Source organism: Oncorhynchus tshawytscha, linkage group LG06 (assembly GCF_018296145.1).
Source record: "Oncorhynchus tshawytscha isolate Ot180627B linkage group LG06, Otsh_v2.0, whole genome shotgun sequence".
Classification (NCBI taxonomy): Eukaryota; Metazoa; Chordata; class Actinopteri; order Salmoniformes; family Salmonidae; genus Oncorhynchus; species Oncorhynchus tshawytscha.
Window position 1 is genome coordinate 54,877,914 of NC_056434.1, and position 16,981 is coordinate 54,894,894.

The 16,981-nt window shown below is 40.5% G+C and overlaps 1 protein-coding gene and 1 long non-coding RNA gene across 5 annotated transcripts in view; both read right to left on the reverse strand.

Annotated features, from left to right (window-relative positions):
• LOC112252685 (membrane-associated guanylate kinase, WW and PDZ domain-containing protein 2) overlaps positions 1-16,981 on the reverse strand; it is a 233,779-nt gene that overhangs the window by 107,490 nt on the left and 109,308 nt on the right. The gene's annotated exons all lie outside the window — the stretch shown is intronic.
• On the reverse strand, positions 2,333-8,501 carry LOC112252687. 2 transcript variants are annotated; one of them, XR_002953873.2, is made up of 5 exons: positions 8,292-8,501; positions 7,540-7,585; positions 6,691-6,859; positions 5,387-5,511; positions 2,333-5,282 (listed from the first exon to the last, which is right to left on the reverse strand). It is a non-coding gene; the product is annotated as an uncharacterized LOC112252687 (long non-coding RNA). The 2 variants fall into 2 exon arrangements; XR_002953874.2 differs by lacking the exon at positions 5,387-5,511.

Here is a 16,981-nt window from a genome sequence, read left to right on the forward strand (position 1 = left end):
AATATATGATGACTTTTTCATAACCAAAAAAACAAGTAGGTAAAAATAATAACAAGAAGCAATCATTTACTGTGAGTAAGAAGAGCAAAAATCTATTTTTTTCTTCTTCTTTGCGTTCTAAAATAATTTGAAATCTGTTTCCGATTATTTATTTCATTTCGATGATCATTGCAGAATAAATTACTCACCTTTTCTGACTGTGATGGTTTCATACTTGTGAAATAGCCAATAGGCCTACAAGTTAGGATATGCTACCATTCGTCCCATCTCTAATTTAATTGGACCCACTTCACAGTATTAAATAAATAACCTATCGGTATTTCGAGTATTATGTTCTATACTATCCGTTCCGAAGCGCAGTTTTGCAGTAAAATAGAGTTCACCTCTATTTGTCTGTAGGCTTTGTCTGAATACTGTAATGTAAAATTTCTCGACCAGCCTAGACAATATTTCATTTATAAACATAATACATACACTGAGTATACAAACATTAAAAACACCTGCTCTTTCCATGACATAGACTAACCAGGTGAATCCAGGTGAAATCCACTTCAATCAGTGTAGATGAAGGGGAAGAAACAGGTTAAAGAAGGATTTTTAAGCCTTGAGACAATTGAGAAATTGATTGTGTATATGTACCATTTAGAGGGTGAATGGGGGAAACAAAAAATGGAAGTGCATTTGAACAGGGTACGGTAGTAGGTGCCAGGCGCACCAGTTTGTGTTAACTGCAATGCTGCTGGGTTTTTCACACTCAACAGTTTCCCATGTGTATCAAGAAGGATCCACAACACAAAGGACATCCAGTCAATTTGATAAAACTGTGGAAAGCATTGGAGTCATCATGGACCAGCATTCCTGTGGAACGCTTTCGACCACTTGTAGAGTCCATGCCCCCACGATGAAATTAGGCTGTTCTTGCACTGTTCTGAGGGAAAAGGGTGCAACTCAATAATATTTGGTATACTCAGTGTATATCATAACCATTGTACCTTCTCTGTCCATGATTAGTTCATGTTACCGAAACAGCCGTACAACAAATTACAATGCGCATCTCTCTTTTAATTAGGCCTATTATAATTTCAAGTTTTTGCTCTATGCATCCTAAAGGGAGTGTGGGTGATAAGATACAGATGAACAGACAGTTGATATTTTGCATTGAAGTAGGCTACTGTAGGCTAGTTTACAATGTTTCGAGCAGTGCAGCATATTTAGGTTCAGGAGAAAATAAATGTAAAAGATTCAATTCAAATAAACTATTTACTAGGTCCACAACAATGTGTAATTGTTTTAGTGTCTTAGAAATGGGCATATACAGCAAAGGTAATTGCAAAACGTAACATTTTGCTAACACCTCCAAAGACATTTGATCAAGTTCACCATTAAAACCTTTATGGATTTGACCCTTTTTTAAAAAAATTCGACATACATTTTTTTCTCATCCATATTTAAGCCATATTCAAAATTGAATTCAGAACTGATTACTGAAAATATCTGATTCATAAGTTGATGTTGTAACGTTAGTTGCTAACGGCTAAAAATGTTAACTTTGTTGAATCTAACCAAACTCTCCACTGTACGTAGCTAGCTAGTTAGCTACATTACCTAATTTAAACAATTCTTTAAAATGACATATAATAGCATAAAGCAGCGACTGTCTTTTTTTTTTTACCTTGATCATCGGTATTAGCTACTTTTTGGCCATATCTCCAATATTATTTGAAGTCTCATCACAAAATCAGACATATAAGTGTCCAGGCAATGTTGTTCTGCACTAAGATGGCTGTTGACTGATGTTGCAGCATCTTAGCCTGATTTATCCAGACTTTCTGGCAATTGTGTAATCAGGGCCGGTTCCAGGAATAAGTGACATAAGAAGTCGCTTAGGGCCCCCGGCCGGTAGGTGGCCCGACCCAAAACAGAGATTTTTGTGGGGTCTCAACTTACTATTTAATTTTATAATCAATACAAAACATACACATACAAACAACAACATCATACAAACATGAACTACATCACACCTGCCCAGACCCACTGGCACACACCCCCATCTCCAGTGCCTGCATCACTTTCTGTGAAACTGCAACATTTTGTTTTTCTCTGTAGCTCACGTATATAAATCTTTAGATTTTTCCATTGTGTAAATGATGGCAGATTGAGTTCCAAGTTTTTTATATACGTACATTTTAGCTGACTTTGGGGCAGCAGGTAGCCTAGTGGTTTGAGCATTGGGCCAGTAACCGAAAGGTTGCTAGATCAAATCCCTGAGAAGTCAAGGTAAAAAATATGTTGTTCTGCCCCTGAACAAGGCAGTTAAACCACTGTTCCTAGACCATCATTGTAAATAAGAATTAGTTCCTAACTGATTTGCCTAGTTAAATAAAGGTTAAAAAAATGAAAACTGTAATTTCGTTAGTTACAACTTTCCCTCCATCTTGTGCCGGCCACTAGGTAGTTAGTCTAGCCAGTTATGTAAACTGGTAGTAATCATGGCTGACTACCAATTGGGCACGTGCCCAGGGGCCCTGACCTCCAGGAGTACCAGTAAATAATCTGTCTATGTGCACTTGAACAAGGATAAAAGCATCTGCTAAATGACTAAAATGTCAAATGTAGGTTTGGGGCCCCAAGACCAAATCTCACTTAGGGCCCCCAAAAGGCTAGAGCCGCTCCTGTGTATAATTCTTAAAGAACAGCTATTGAAATGCAAGCAAGAGGTGGTGAGACCAGTTACAGAAATTATTACAATACCAAACATAAGCAAATATAATGTTTCACTCAAGTCAAACTTACCAGCATGATTGTAATACAGTCATCAGTACTATTCATATTAACCTACTCGACCTCCTCAGCACAAACAAGAATATGAAATGAAAGAATCACACATCGTTAAATGTGGTAGCTGCAAGCTGTCTGTGTTCACATCCCTCTCAGTCCAATAACCAAACACTGCTATAGTAGAAGGAGAGAAGTGACAAAAGAAATGGTCGGGGGACTAGGTGGATGTTCAGATCTACTGGAGTGTTTACCCTCCTGTAAGCTTATCAACCAGCTAGTTATTAGAATCAGTTGCACTAGATTAGGGTTTTAGAAAACCTACAAGACGGTATCTCTCTAGGAGAGCCCTGTATCAGATCATGCAGGATCTTGTATTGATTCCGTCTTCTTATGGTCATCCTCATTGTGGTACTCGGGGGCATGATTGGTGTCACACATTTTCAGCCCCAGCTAACACACCAGATTAAACAAATTGCATTCAGAGAACTAGAGTTCCCAATCTATAGGATAGACTGTCACCACGATCACCTGAAAAACATAAATAGTGTCACGATTACTTTGTTTGCAAATTGGAGAAACACTGAAACTTTTTTTTAAACGACAAATATAGCAAACAGGTACATGTTACAAACATCCATTAAAGTATAGCCAATGTGTTCACAGAGTTGGATCATGTCTACATACAGTGTGGTTGCTAGGGAGAGGTGACATGGGGAATGTGATTAGTCTAGATAGAACAGCATTTCTTAATCCTGGTCCTGTGGACCCAAAGGGGTGCACATTTCTTCTTTTTGCCCTAGCACAGAAATGATCCACATATCATCAAGTGTTGATGATTTTAATCTGGTGTGTAGTGCTAATGCAAACAAGGGTAAATCTTCCTTCACTGTCCCTGTGCCACACATACAGGAATGTGGTTGAGCAAGCAGAGCATGAGTCCCACGAGGGCACAGGCTAGTCGAGAGCACAAATTAACTTGAGATTTTTAAGTGTGACTTTGAGTGAGCAGAACATTGTCCTAAATTGTACATATAGAACTGTAAGCAAAGAAATGTGGTTCAAATGTGTAAAAAAAAGAAAGAAAAAAGTAACGCATTAAATTGTCCACATAAGCTCTGCTCGCTCTTCTCTCTAGACTCTGTGATTGCTCGCACAATGTTTCACCTTTCATCTCGTGCGCGTTCTACTTTTTTAAATTTGATTTGACACCATACAATCCGACCTGTCAAGTATTGCTCTTTCTCAAGCCTTGGTAACTTTGGGATTGGATTTCAAGCTGATGGGGGACGGGCTAATAAGGTGGGTCACTTTCACTGGTGTGATGGACAAATTCCTGCCAGTCCAGTGTTGTGATTGGCTATTACGAGCCGTCAACTTATTCGGCTTCCGCAATAAGTGCTGAACGACTTGGGAAACTCAGCAGCTTGATAACCAAATAAATTCTAATACTTGCACTTTTTTATATTTAACCTTCATGTAACTAGGCAAGCCAGTTAAGAACAAATTCTTATTTTACGATGATGGCCTACTAGGGTTAACGGTTCAGGGGCAGAACGACAGATTTTCACCTTGTCAGCTCGGGGATTTGACCCAGCAACATTTTAGATACGGGCCCAACGCTCTAACCACTTGGCTACCTGCTAACCTGAGTACAATACCTTGAGTTCAGTGGAATCTACTTGCTAAAGTTAGCTAGCTAATTCCTTGTTAGCCAGCAACCTTCGTCTGTAAAACGAAAAGCAGACAGTCATCTCTAGTACACACCATAAAACAAGTCTACCAATTGCAGGCAGGAGCCAATATTTTGGGTAATATGCCCAAGGACACACACACAGCACATGGGGATTTTAAATTAAAGGAATACACAAAATAAAGAATCTTCTACCTGCTAGTATATAACCAGTCTCAAATAATAGATTGTAAACTGACATAGGATTAACCAGCTAAACTAGATTAACATGTCAGAATCAGCTTTATTCTGCAAATATATGTGCATGTACAGGACTCTATGAAATGGTGCTGCAACAATAAACAGAATATACAGACAGATGATAAACAGAATATACAGACAAAAAAATATATAGATGCAGATTGTCCACATATCCACATACAGTAAGTACACAATGAACACTTTAAGCTACATTATAAAATGTGCAGTTCTGAGTTGATCATGCAGGGTGCATAGTTTATGGATGAATAGTGCAAAATCCATGGATGACAGGATTATCGCAGACCAGGTGGCCGGTTGGTGAGGGCCACGGAAGAAACTGTTCAGGTGGTGGGAGGTTTTGGTCGTGATTGACCTGAACCATTTGCCAGAAGAGAGTCTTTGGAAGAGGAGGCGAAAGGAGTCGGCGATGATCTTTCATGCACGCTTCCTTGCCCTGGAGTTGTGCAGGACATCGATGGAGGGCAGGTGGAACCCAATGAACCTCTCAGCAGACTGGACAATCCATTGCAGTGATAGAGGAGGTGAGGATAGACTCAATGATGGTCGTTTCGAACTGAAACAGCATTCAAAGGAGGAATGAGGACAAAACAACACTTTCACCATACATTTCACTGAGGAAAACATTTGTTTTATAGTGATTGTCTGATTGGGAACTACCATTGTCAATTACAGAATCCCAAATTATTTCAATTTGGCATTGGAAGTTTTATTGCACACAGTCAATAATACAGGAGTCATATCGCATATCATCAGATCAGATGTTATCAGCATGCCAGAACCATCTGTAGAAAGAGCACAAGTAGAAGAAAGATGTGAGTGCAAACAGAATAGATGTACACTATATGACCAAAAGTATGGACACCTGCTCGTCAAACATCTCATTCCAAAATCATGGACATTAATATGGAGTTGGTTCCCCCCTTTGCTGCTATAACAGCCTCCACTCTTCTATGAATGCTTTCCACTAGATGTTGGAAGATTGCTGCTGGGACTTGCTTCCATTCAGCCACAATAGCATTTGTGAGGTCGAGCACTGATGCTGGGTGATTTGGCCTGGTTCGCAGTCGCCGTTCCAATTCATCCCAAAATAGTTTGATGGAATTGAGGTCAGGGCTCTGTGCAGGCCAGTCAAGATCTTCCACACCAATCTCGGCAAATCAATTCTGTATGGACCTCGCTTTGTGGACGGGGCATTGTCATGTTGAAACAGGAACGGGCCTTCCCCAAACTGTTGACACAAAGTTGGAAGCACAGAATCGCCTAGAATGTCATTGTATGCTGTAGCATTAAAATTTCCCTTCACTGGAACTAAGGGGCCTAGCCCAAACCATGAAAAACAGCTCCAAACCATTCTTCCTCCTCCACCAAACTTTACAGTTGGCACTATGCATTGGGGCAGGTAGCGTTCTCCTGGCATCCACCAAACCCAGATTTGTCCGTCGGACTGCCAGATGGTGAAGCGTGATTCATCACTCCAGAGAACCCGTTTGTTAGGCTTGTGTGCGGCTGCTTGGCCATGGAAACCCATTTCATAAAGCTCCTGACAAATAGTTATTGTGCTGACTTTGCTTCCAGAGGCAGTTTTGAATTCGGTAGTGAGTGTTGCAACCAAGGACAGACAATTTTTGCATGCTTCAGCACTCGGGGGTCCCGTTCTGTGAGCTTTTGTGTCATCCTTCTCAAAACCCATTGGAGGAGGTCTGAGGCGAGGAATCTTGGGTCATCTCCTCCAATGGGGTTTTAGGAGGAGGCACGATGGTCAGTGCTTGCATCCTTAGCTCTCTTTAAGAATTTGAGAGTGGCTACATTTCTCCAGCCCAATCCCTCAGCGTTTTACCGAAACAGGGGCAGGGAAAACACTTTTTTATTGTTTCAACTGCTGATTGCCACTTTAAGGAACATATAAATGAGCATACAAGTATGTTTAAGCATACATGACTATTGGGAGTGTGGTGCCATACCTGTAGCAGAGCTGACACACTAAAGATGAAGTTGCAGCAGATGTCTTGACCACCCTGTGGCTCTTTTTCAGACAGTGGTAGCGATGGAAGGTGTCCCAGGTACAGTAAAGTCACCTCCCTCAGAACCAGTGAAGATCTCCAGGTTCTTAAAGTGGGACGTTAACATAATCTATAGAGAGGGCAGAACAATACAGGAAATGGAATTAGATTTAGTATGGTGTTAAAATCATTGTAGACATTGGTAAAAAGGTAAACAAAGTAAGGCACTGGAGTTTTTATAGAAGGTGGAGCGAAACGTACTGTCCATTGCCAGTCAAAAGTTTGGATACACCTACTCATTCTAGGGTTTTTTCCTCCTTTTTTTCTAAAATGTAGAACAATAGTGAAGACATCAAAACTATGAAATAATAACAATATTGATTCATGTAGTAACCAAAAAAGTGTTTTATATTTGAGATTCTTCAAAGTAGCCACCCTTTGCCTTGATGACAGCTTTGCACAATCTTGGCATTCTCTCAACCAGCCTCATGAGGTAGTCCCCTGGAATGCATTTCAATTAACAGGTAGGGGTGGTATACAGAAGATGGCCCTATTTGGTAAAAGACCAAGTCCATATTATGGCAAGAACCGCTCAAATAAGCAAAGATAACTGTTTAACACTTTTTTGGTTACTACATGATTACATATGTGTTATTTATATTTATATTAGTTTTGATGACTTCACTATTATTCTACAATGTAGAAGATAGTAAAAATAAAGAAAAACTTGAATGAGTAGGTGTGTTCAAACTTTTGACTGGTACTGTATGTGCTGAGATGTGTAAGGCATGAGATGAGTTGGTGACTCACTGGTCCAAACTTGGTGTCCTCTGCCTCGCTGTTCTCCTGAGAACAACTGTAGTGAGAGAGAGGACAATAAGATGTCACAAAGTTCAATTGGAGTTTAAATGTTTTAACATCTTAATGTTTCATTCAAGAAAACAGTTTATTTTAAGGCTATATCAAGAGGCAATTAGCCAAATAATTAAAAACACACGATGTGGGACTGGACTGAGCTGAGCTGTAGGGCAATACTGCAGTAATAGAGGGATGCTGACAATCAGATTTTTCACTTTAAAATGTATGTCAAACAAAAACCAATGATTTCAAAGTGGAACAAACCATACAACTTCTACGCACAAGTACTACTTTTAACTATTTGCAATCATTGGTTTGTTTGACATACATTTTAAAGTGAACAATCTGAGTCTTAGCTTCACTCTCCTACTGTGTGGAATTGCCCTGTACCAATTCACGCCAAAGGGTCAGTCAGCATGCCTGCTGTCATTTCATGCCCAATCCACCTCGTAGTAGAGAGCTATCCATCCTATACGTTTTCACTTCATCTCTTACCTACACTAATCATATTGTTTAGCAATGACTATCACATACATTCAGTATAGAGCAATCTTTCTAACCAATAGATAGCAGCTGGTCATCATCCTCTCTACGTGACAGTTGTCTGATGCACAATGCCTTCATACAGCGTCAAATAAATTAGAGGAACTCTCAGTACCACTAATGATTAAGTTACATGGGTGATTGGTGGATGTCATGGTTACCTGCAGAAAGTCCCCAGAGTGCTGTACATAGAGGAGAGCCAAGGTACCCTTCTTGGAACAGAATGGACTCCTGTATCTCCTGTTTCTGTCAGCTGAGCAGAGAACTTCACCACCATATATATGCAGTGGCAATGCGTCATTCAGGGCAGGTGGGGCAGAGCCTCCCAAGTTTTGAGCCCCACCTGTTTTGCATGTTATTTTGGCATTAATACATGTCACATATCAGTTTGCAAACAATGTAAAAAATATATATTAAAAAAATTATAATTTAGTTAAAGCCACATACAAACATAAAATACGGAATGTAGGGGTTGGTAACATTGTCTTGTTGGCTCAGTGTTCTGTCACTCATGGGGACACTACATCGCCGCAAAATCTATGGGTAGAGCTTGAAAATTCATGCCATAGACTTATATTACAAGTACCCATCATTGGCCACAGATAAAATATCTACCGTCGCTTTGATTGGACTGATCATGTCAACATTTTACTTTCAAATCTTAGCTAGCAAGCTAGACAAGCAATCATCATCATGCATGAAGTCGGCAATCTACTGGCAAATTCTTTTCAACCCTCGTCATATAAAGAGATTATAGATAAAACTTATCGGTGCTCATCGGCCATAAACATTACACAACAAGTTGGAAATTGCAAATTCACTTCAGCCCCGGATTTGATCCTAGGCTGTGTTACAGCCGGTGGTGACTGGGAGACCCATGAGGTGGGCTAGAAAAGTTTGAAGACATTGGCCATGCTGTCAATCAGATTGTACCTCCAATGTATGCTGTAAGCAGTTTACTATACTGGCTATTATTTGGTTCAGAGCCTGACCTCTCTTGGCACCCCCTCCACTTCAATCACTGATCTCTTTCCCAATGAGGGTCTTCCCTGTCTGATCAACCTTGCCCCCCTCGTCTGCCACCCATTCATGCTGGTCTTCCAAGTCCTCCTCCTCTAATAAAATCCCCTCTCAACTTAGGTACAACGCTCTTAGTTAAACCAGAAACTGTATAGAAAATGAAACCACCTTGGGTTTGCTTAAACCACAAGGTGTAACATTAGCTAGCTAATTCATTTTCTATAATGTTAGTTAGCTAACTAAAGTTAGCTAGTTAGCATCCTACCTAATTGACGTTCGGCTACCTTTCCAGCTTGCTTTAATAACAGAATAACTACTTACTATAATTTCAATATTGAAATCATAGTTGATTATCTAGCTAGTTGGTTATCTAGTTTCTCTACTGAAAAACTGTTGAACTTACCTCTTTATTATTGTCAGTGATCACTCACCTTTCACCATTCCCTTTCATCTCTATGGGCAAAAATCCGGTTGGAGAGCTGTCAAACAGTGTTTGGTCTAAAAACCTGACCAATTGAGTTTCAGTAGACTGCTACAGGCTATGTTCATTGGCTAGAATTTCCCCCTTGTTATAAAAGTATAGTAAGCAGTTGCGAGAGCAAATGGCTTTTGGTGTGAGAGGGAGAAAAGTCATCCATGTGGGGACGTGGCGCATTTGTGAGTGTGCAGTAATTTTGGAATCTTGACATAATTCTCTACTCTTGTCACACCCTGATCAGTTTCACCTGTCCTCGTTATTGTCTCCACCCCCTCCAGGTGTCGCATGTTTTCACCAGTGTATTTATCCCTATGTTTCCTGTCTCTCTGTGTATGTTAGTCAAGTCAACCAGAGTGTTTTTCCTGGGTTCCTTTTGCTATTCTCTATTTGATTGTCCTCCTGGTTTTGACCCCTGCCTGACTCTGGACTTCTTTCCCGCCTGCCTGATCATCCTGCCTGGCCTGACCTTGATTGATTCTGCCTTCCCTTCAGTACTTTTTGGACTCTGACCTGGTTTTGACCCTTTTGCCTGTCCACGACCATTCTCTTGCCTTCCCCTTTTGGATTAATATATATTGTAAAACTCCAACCATCTGCCTCCTGTGTGTGCATCTGGGTCTCGCCTTGTGTCATTATAGTACGAACTGGCCATGACAGACCCAGCAAACTTGGACCCCCACCCTGCCACACTGGGTAGCACAGAGCAACACTTTAAGGGGCATTCCACTAATAATGGTGCTGACTAGGGAAACGTTCCCGCTGTTCTAGCAGGTAGCTGGACAATAGACTTGCCTAGATGGAGGGTAGGTGGAGAATTATATTGTCAAATGTATTTCTAAGTCAAGTATTATCATTAATATTATTATGTATTACATCCGACCATGATTGGGAGTCCCATAGGCGACATACAATTGGCCCAGCGTTTCTCTCCCTCTAAAAACAGAAATAAATGTTTTGGCCTATACCAATATTATTTTGGCCTTTATTCAGATTACATTAACTTTCATAAAAACATTTTTTTTCAGTTAAGAACAAATTCATATTTACAAGGACAGCCTACTCCTTCCTCCCCGGCGGGGAATTAAACCCCAGTCTCCCGCGTGCCCACATGACATGGAGATTATTTAGCCAAATAGTCCAGCACTGTAGCCCACTCCCGACCGTCAAGTTGTACAGCACCATATTTTCCATTCCATCCTAACGGAAACCCAACAAATTTTTCTTGGAGTAGAAACACCATAATATTAATCAAATTAATTAAGCAACATTTCTTAAAATCAGTCCCATATACTATGTTCGTACATTTTTTTAATCTCTTACAGCCACTATTAAAGGCTATCAAATGATTCTCAAAGATGCCCTCTGGTGGTCAAACTAGCAGTAACGAGCATTAATAGTACCAGTCGTTGGCACTTAAATAATGTGCCATAGAATTCTGCGGCACCACACAAGCTGTGCTGCAGTACGCTGCAACTTTTAAAGGACAAACCACTGCACACATCGATCTTTCCCTCTCTTCCACATACCAGTACTTACAACAATACATCAATACATCAACACATGCTACACTGTTTCATCAACCATACACTCCAGGCATACACGCACCGTTGACAAGCTTTCCAACCAGATGTAATGATGAGTTCAATATACAATCTCCTAGGTGCAACTGAGTAAACACCACCTCTTCCTTTAATCTGACCTTTGAATCTTTGTCCACCGACCTTTATTTGGAGAGCATATAACTTCTTAATTTTGATTGGGAATTAAAACAGAGGAATTAAATTCCTTCAACAGTTTCTTATCTAAACATGTGTAAACCTTTGACGTTCAATTTGAGTGTTGTACCCCAGAGTGAAGGCACAGTCCACAACCATACCCTCCATTAAATTGTTTGAAGTTCTGTAGTAATGGTCTTGCTACCGCATCACAAACATAGCATAATGAGAGTTGCACAGACTTCAAGTAGCAGGTCATATAGCTTTTTGGATCCAAACCACACAAAAGCACACACTTATCTATTTTTATTTTTTTTTAACTAGTAACTAGTTAAGAACAAATTCTTATTCTCAATGACGGCCTAGGAACAGGAACTGCCTTGTTCAGGGTCAGAATGACAGATTTTTACCTTGTCAGCTTGGGGATTCGATCTTGCAACCTTTCAGTTACTAGTCCAACGCTCTAACCACGAGGCTACCTGCCGCCCCATAAGGCTACCTGCCGGCACTAAGAGCTCTACTCTCTGGGGGTATTTCATTGACACAACACAGTATTGGCCAAATACTGAATTTGGAGGACTGAAAGACTGATACACCATCACAATTAAATGTAAGGGACAAGAAATCATCATCACTATATGTGTTCAAGGTCAGATATAAAGTGCCATCACCTATATTTAAGTGATAATGTCAGAGAGGCCAGTATTTGGAAGATATGTGTGTCTAATTTCAGGAAACCACATACGTGTATGTCGATAATGGCGCCGGAGGGATGGCTGCCGTTTTACGGGCTTCAAACCAACTGTGCTATCTTTCTTAGTTTTTTCGCATTGTTTGTAACTCATTTTGTACATAATGTTGCTGCTACCGTCTCTAATGACCGAAAAGAGCTTTTAATCACCTTGAACAAGACAAAAAAAAATATTGAATGAGTCTTACACAAAAGATATACTGCTTTTTCGAGACAAAGCCAAATCCTAGTCACCCGTGTGAAGAAAAGACGTAGAAAAAGGGGGAGGAGGGCGGGGTGCCTTGTAAGAATTTGCAGACGAGTAAGTAAACCACCACGATCCTCTGCATTATTGGCCAATGTGGAATCATAGAGAAAAAAACTGGACGATCTACGATTAAGCCTATCCTACCAATGGGACATTAAAAACTGTAATATCTTATGTTTCACTGAGACGTGGCTGAACAACAACACAAATAATATAGAGATAGAGAGCTGGCTGGCTTCTCAGTGCATCGGCAGTACAGAGCAGATACTTCTGGTAAGACGAGGAATGGAGGTGTGTGTCTATTTGTCAATAACTCCTGGTGGTCTAACATTAAAGAAGTCCTGAGGTATTGCTCGCCTGAGGTAAAATACCTCTTGATAAGCTATAGACCACAATATCTACCAAGAGATTTCTCATCTATATTATTTGTAGCCATCTATTTACCACCACAAACAAATGCTGGCACTAAGACCTGTATTAGGCCATAAACAAACAAGAAAAGTATCATCCAGGTGGTGCTCCTAGTGGCCTGGGACTTTAATGCAGGCAAACTTAAATCCATTTGACCTCAATTCTACCAGCATGTCAAATGTGCAACCAGAGGAAAGAAAAGTAGAGACCACCTTTACTCAAATCAAATTTTTTATTTGTCACATACACATGGTTAGCAGATGTTAATGCGAGTGTAGCGAAATGCTCCACACACAAAGACTCATACAAACCTCTCCCTCTCTCTTCATTTGACAAATCTGACCATAATACTATCATCCTGATTACTGCTTACAAGCAAAAACCAAAGCAGGAAGTATCAGTGACTTGCTCAATACGGAAGTGGTCAGATGACGCAAATGCTACGATACAGGACTGTTTTGCTACTAGTGGACTATGTTACGGGATTCATCCAATTGCATTGAGGAGTATGCCACCTCAGTCACCGGCTTCATCAATAAGTGAATCGAGGACGACGTCCCCACAGTGACCGTACGTACATATCCCAGCCAGAAGCAATGGATTACAGGCAACACTAATCCGGACGCTTATAATTAACCCCGCTTTGCCCTCAGACGAACCATCAAACATGCAATGTCAATACAGGACAAAGATTGAATCCTACTACACCGGCTCTGACACTCGTCGGGTGTGGCAGGGCTTGAAAACTATTACGGACTACAAAGGGAAACCCAGCCGTAAACTGCCCAGTGACAGGAGCCTACCAGACAAGTTAAATGCCTTTCACGCTCGCTTCTAAGCAAGCAACACTGAAGCATGCATGAGAGCACCAGCTATTCCAGGCGACTGCGTGATCATGCTCTCCATAGCCGATGTGAGCAAGACCTTTAAACAGGTCAACATTCACAACGCTGTGGGGCTTACCTTTTCCCCTTCAGGAGGCTGAAAAGATTTGACATGTGTCCCCAGATCCTCAAGAGCATGGGTCCCCTGGTCCTCCACCATCAATAGCATCCTGACCGGTTGTATCACTGCCTGGTATGGTAACTGCTCGTCATCTGACTGTAAGGCACAACAGAGGGTAGTGCATACAGCCCAGTACATCACTTGGGCCAAGCTTTCTGCCATCCTGGACCTCTATACGAGGCGGTGTCAGAGGAAGGCCTAAAAAATTGTCAAAGACTCAAGTCACCCAAATCATTGACTGTTCTCTCTGCTACCACATGGCAAGCGGTACCGGAGCGGCAAGCGGTCTAGGACAAAAAGTCTCCTTAACAGCTTCTACCCCCAAACCATAAGACTGCTGAACAATTAGTCAAATGGCCACCCGGACTATTTACTTTGACCCTTTGTATTAACACCTTTGCTACTCGCTGTTTATTATCTATGCATAGTCACTTAAAAATTACCTTGACTAACCTGTATCCCTGCACATTGACCCGGTACTGGTATCCCCTGTATATAGCCTCGTTATTGTTTTGTAATTTTTTTTTTGGTTATTTTTTAAAAACTTTAGAAAATATTTACTAAATAAACTAAACTCTATTTCTCGAACTGCATTGATTGGTCTGCCATGTAGCACGCTTCTGTCTATAACATGAGCTGGTCAGTATGTGTAGGTAATCCTTTCTAACGCAGATTTTTTGAAATATATCTCATAGTAGAACTGTGAAGGTGTTGCTCTCCACTTTCTGGAGGACCGAGTTTTGAAATCAGTGGAATCCACAGTGGAATTAGATTATGATAGCTAAGGAGAGGGAGTAAATGCTGGCGTTTGATTGCAAATATGCAGATTGAGTTGAAAAGAGAACACACAGGCTGTTGTATAAAACACCTGTAGCCAGATTACATCTTCAAACTAAGGAAACCTGGTCATCCATGACAGAGAGGGAGAAGTGTCCATCCAATTGTACGGGTGAAATAGTCTAGCCAGCTACATTTTTAGATATTACACATTTCTAATTTTGTCAAAGTAGTTTTCATTTCAAGTTAATGCATAATGTTAGCTCGCTAACTAACGTTAGCGGGCTGGCTCACTAGCTAACGTTTCATGTATGATCTCTGTAGCAAGATTATTTGTATCTCAGAGCTATTTGCATTGCTAGTTATAACCTAATGTTAGCCAGCTAGCTAACATTGAACCTGGTTGGTTATTCATACAGGTTAGTAATGTTATGAGTTGGGATTATGTTTCATTGTTTAGCCTGCTAGCTAGATGTCTAAACAATAGACTCCACTATGCCAGTAACCATTTCAATAGAATGTTTATGATGTCACTGCGACAACTGTCAATAGACGTAGCAGGTAAATTCGCTCTGACTATCTACTCCAGTGTGCAGAATAACTGACGAATTATCGAACGCTCAACACCCGATGTCAGTAAACGTTGGCAATGAATGCCTAATGGATCAACCTTACTCCTCGGCCAGAGCGTCCAGTGTGCGCTCTGAACACTCCGAGAGCAAAACATTCTGAATTTATGAAAGGACAATCTGACAACTCTCTGAGTTTACGAAGGCCCAGAGTAAACTCTGAGCACACTCTGGCACTCCAAATTGATTTTACAAACGCACCCGTTGCATAAACCAGCCTTTAGTCTTGAAATTTGACCTCACATGTGAATCCTTAAAGAGCTGGGTGGGGCTAAAGCTTAAGAAGGTGTGAACGATGCTGAATGGGTGTAGCTGATTCATGATTTTGACTAACTGGGAAACGCTGCCTCGCTGTCTCTCGCCACGACTCCCGACACGTTCATTACTATGGGACAGCTGGAGATCGAACTTGAATATTAAAACAATGTTGCAAATGTCGGAGAGACAGACAGCAAGGTTTACGCATCTCTGCTGTTGAACACTAAATGTTAGTCTAAAAGAAATGTGCGATAATGTCTAGATTATTTTTATAGTGGAGATAAAGTTTATAATGTGCCTGGCTGGGCTGATGAAACAGTGGATTGCACAGTCAGATGGAACAGAGTAAATAGGCATTTTAACTTCATAGATTTAGCTACTGGTAACTTGTGGAATAGACACCGGCTGGAATGCGGTTTTAACCAATCAGCATTCAGGATTAGACCCACCCGTTGTATAAAATGCATTACATGTCTAATACTGTCATCAGAACGAAAACATAGCTCATGCATAACCCTGATTTTTCAAGAATATATTTCAGTTGATCCTTCAATAGGACATTGATAAAGAAATGTCCTTCCTCTAAACAGTTTTCCACTATTATGAACGAGGACACACATGAGTGTTTCTTCTTTAGTTTGTGAATTGCCAAGATACTTTGTATATACTCTGCAGTAATGATGACATTCAAGTTGATCTACAAAACCAGCTAGTGGCTTCTCTAAAAAAATACTTGCTTGCTGGAACTGCACTTGTCCCTGCAGAATGTAACCGTAGAAGTGTCAGGAAGTCTTCCACCAACACACCAGTAGTGTCTCATCTCAAAGCAAAGGAGAGAATCGAGATGTGACTCTGGTATCCTCTGTTTCTTGAGGGACACTGTCAATGACAGGAAACAATATTATACGTTTTATGTAGGTTGAGTTTGATTTTAGTTTTCTAATACTACATTATAACCTTGCTTTGGTCTACTGTACTTTGCACAAAAAAGAAAAAGTCACAACACAAATGACAGAAACATAAATGAGAATGAGAGAGAGGGAGGGTAAGAGTGTTTACAGTAGTATGCATTTTGTCATTACTTTGTTTGTCTGTCTTAAGTTAAATAAGTCAGTTAGCTTTGATTATTTCATGTCATACAACTTTATTTATTTAGCTTCATCTACTGTCTATCACTCACCTGGGCCCATGTGAACCGTGTTGCTATTTTATCTGTGTTTGTTTGGCTGACAATCTCATCAATATCCTTGGTAAGAAAGAAAAAACTAATAAAAAGCATTCCAATAATGTTATCATATCAAGGCTTTACTTTGTTGGGTGCTCTCGTGATTTGAAAAACATGAGAGAGAGAGAGTGAGAGAAATAAAGAAATGTCCTTCCTCTAAAGGAGTGTGAGAGAGGGAGAGGGGGAGAGGGCAAGAGAGAGAGAAATAAATACTAGTTGACCCTGTGGTAATACCAACATATTTTACTATTTTGGATAACATACAACGATGTATAATGCATCTACCAATGGGCCACATCAGAGACCTTATGTTATCATATCAAGGATTTACTCTG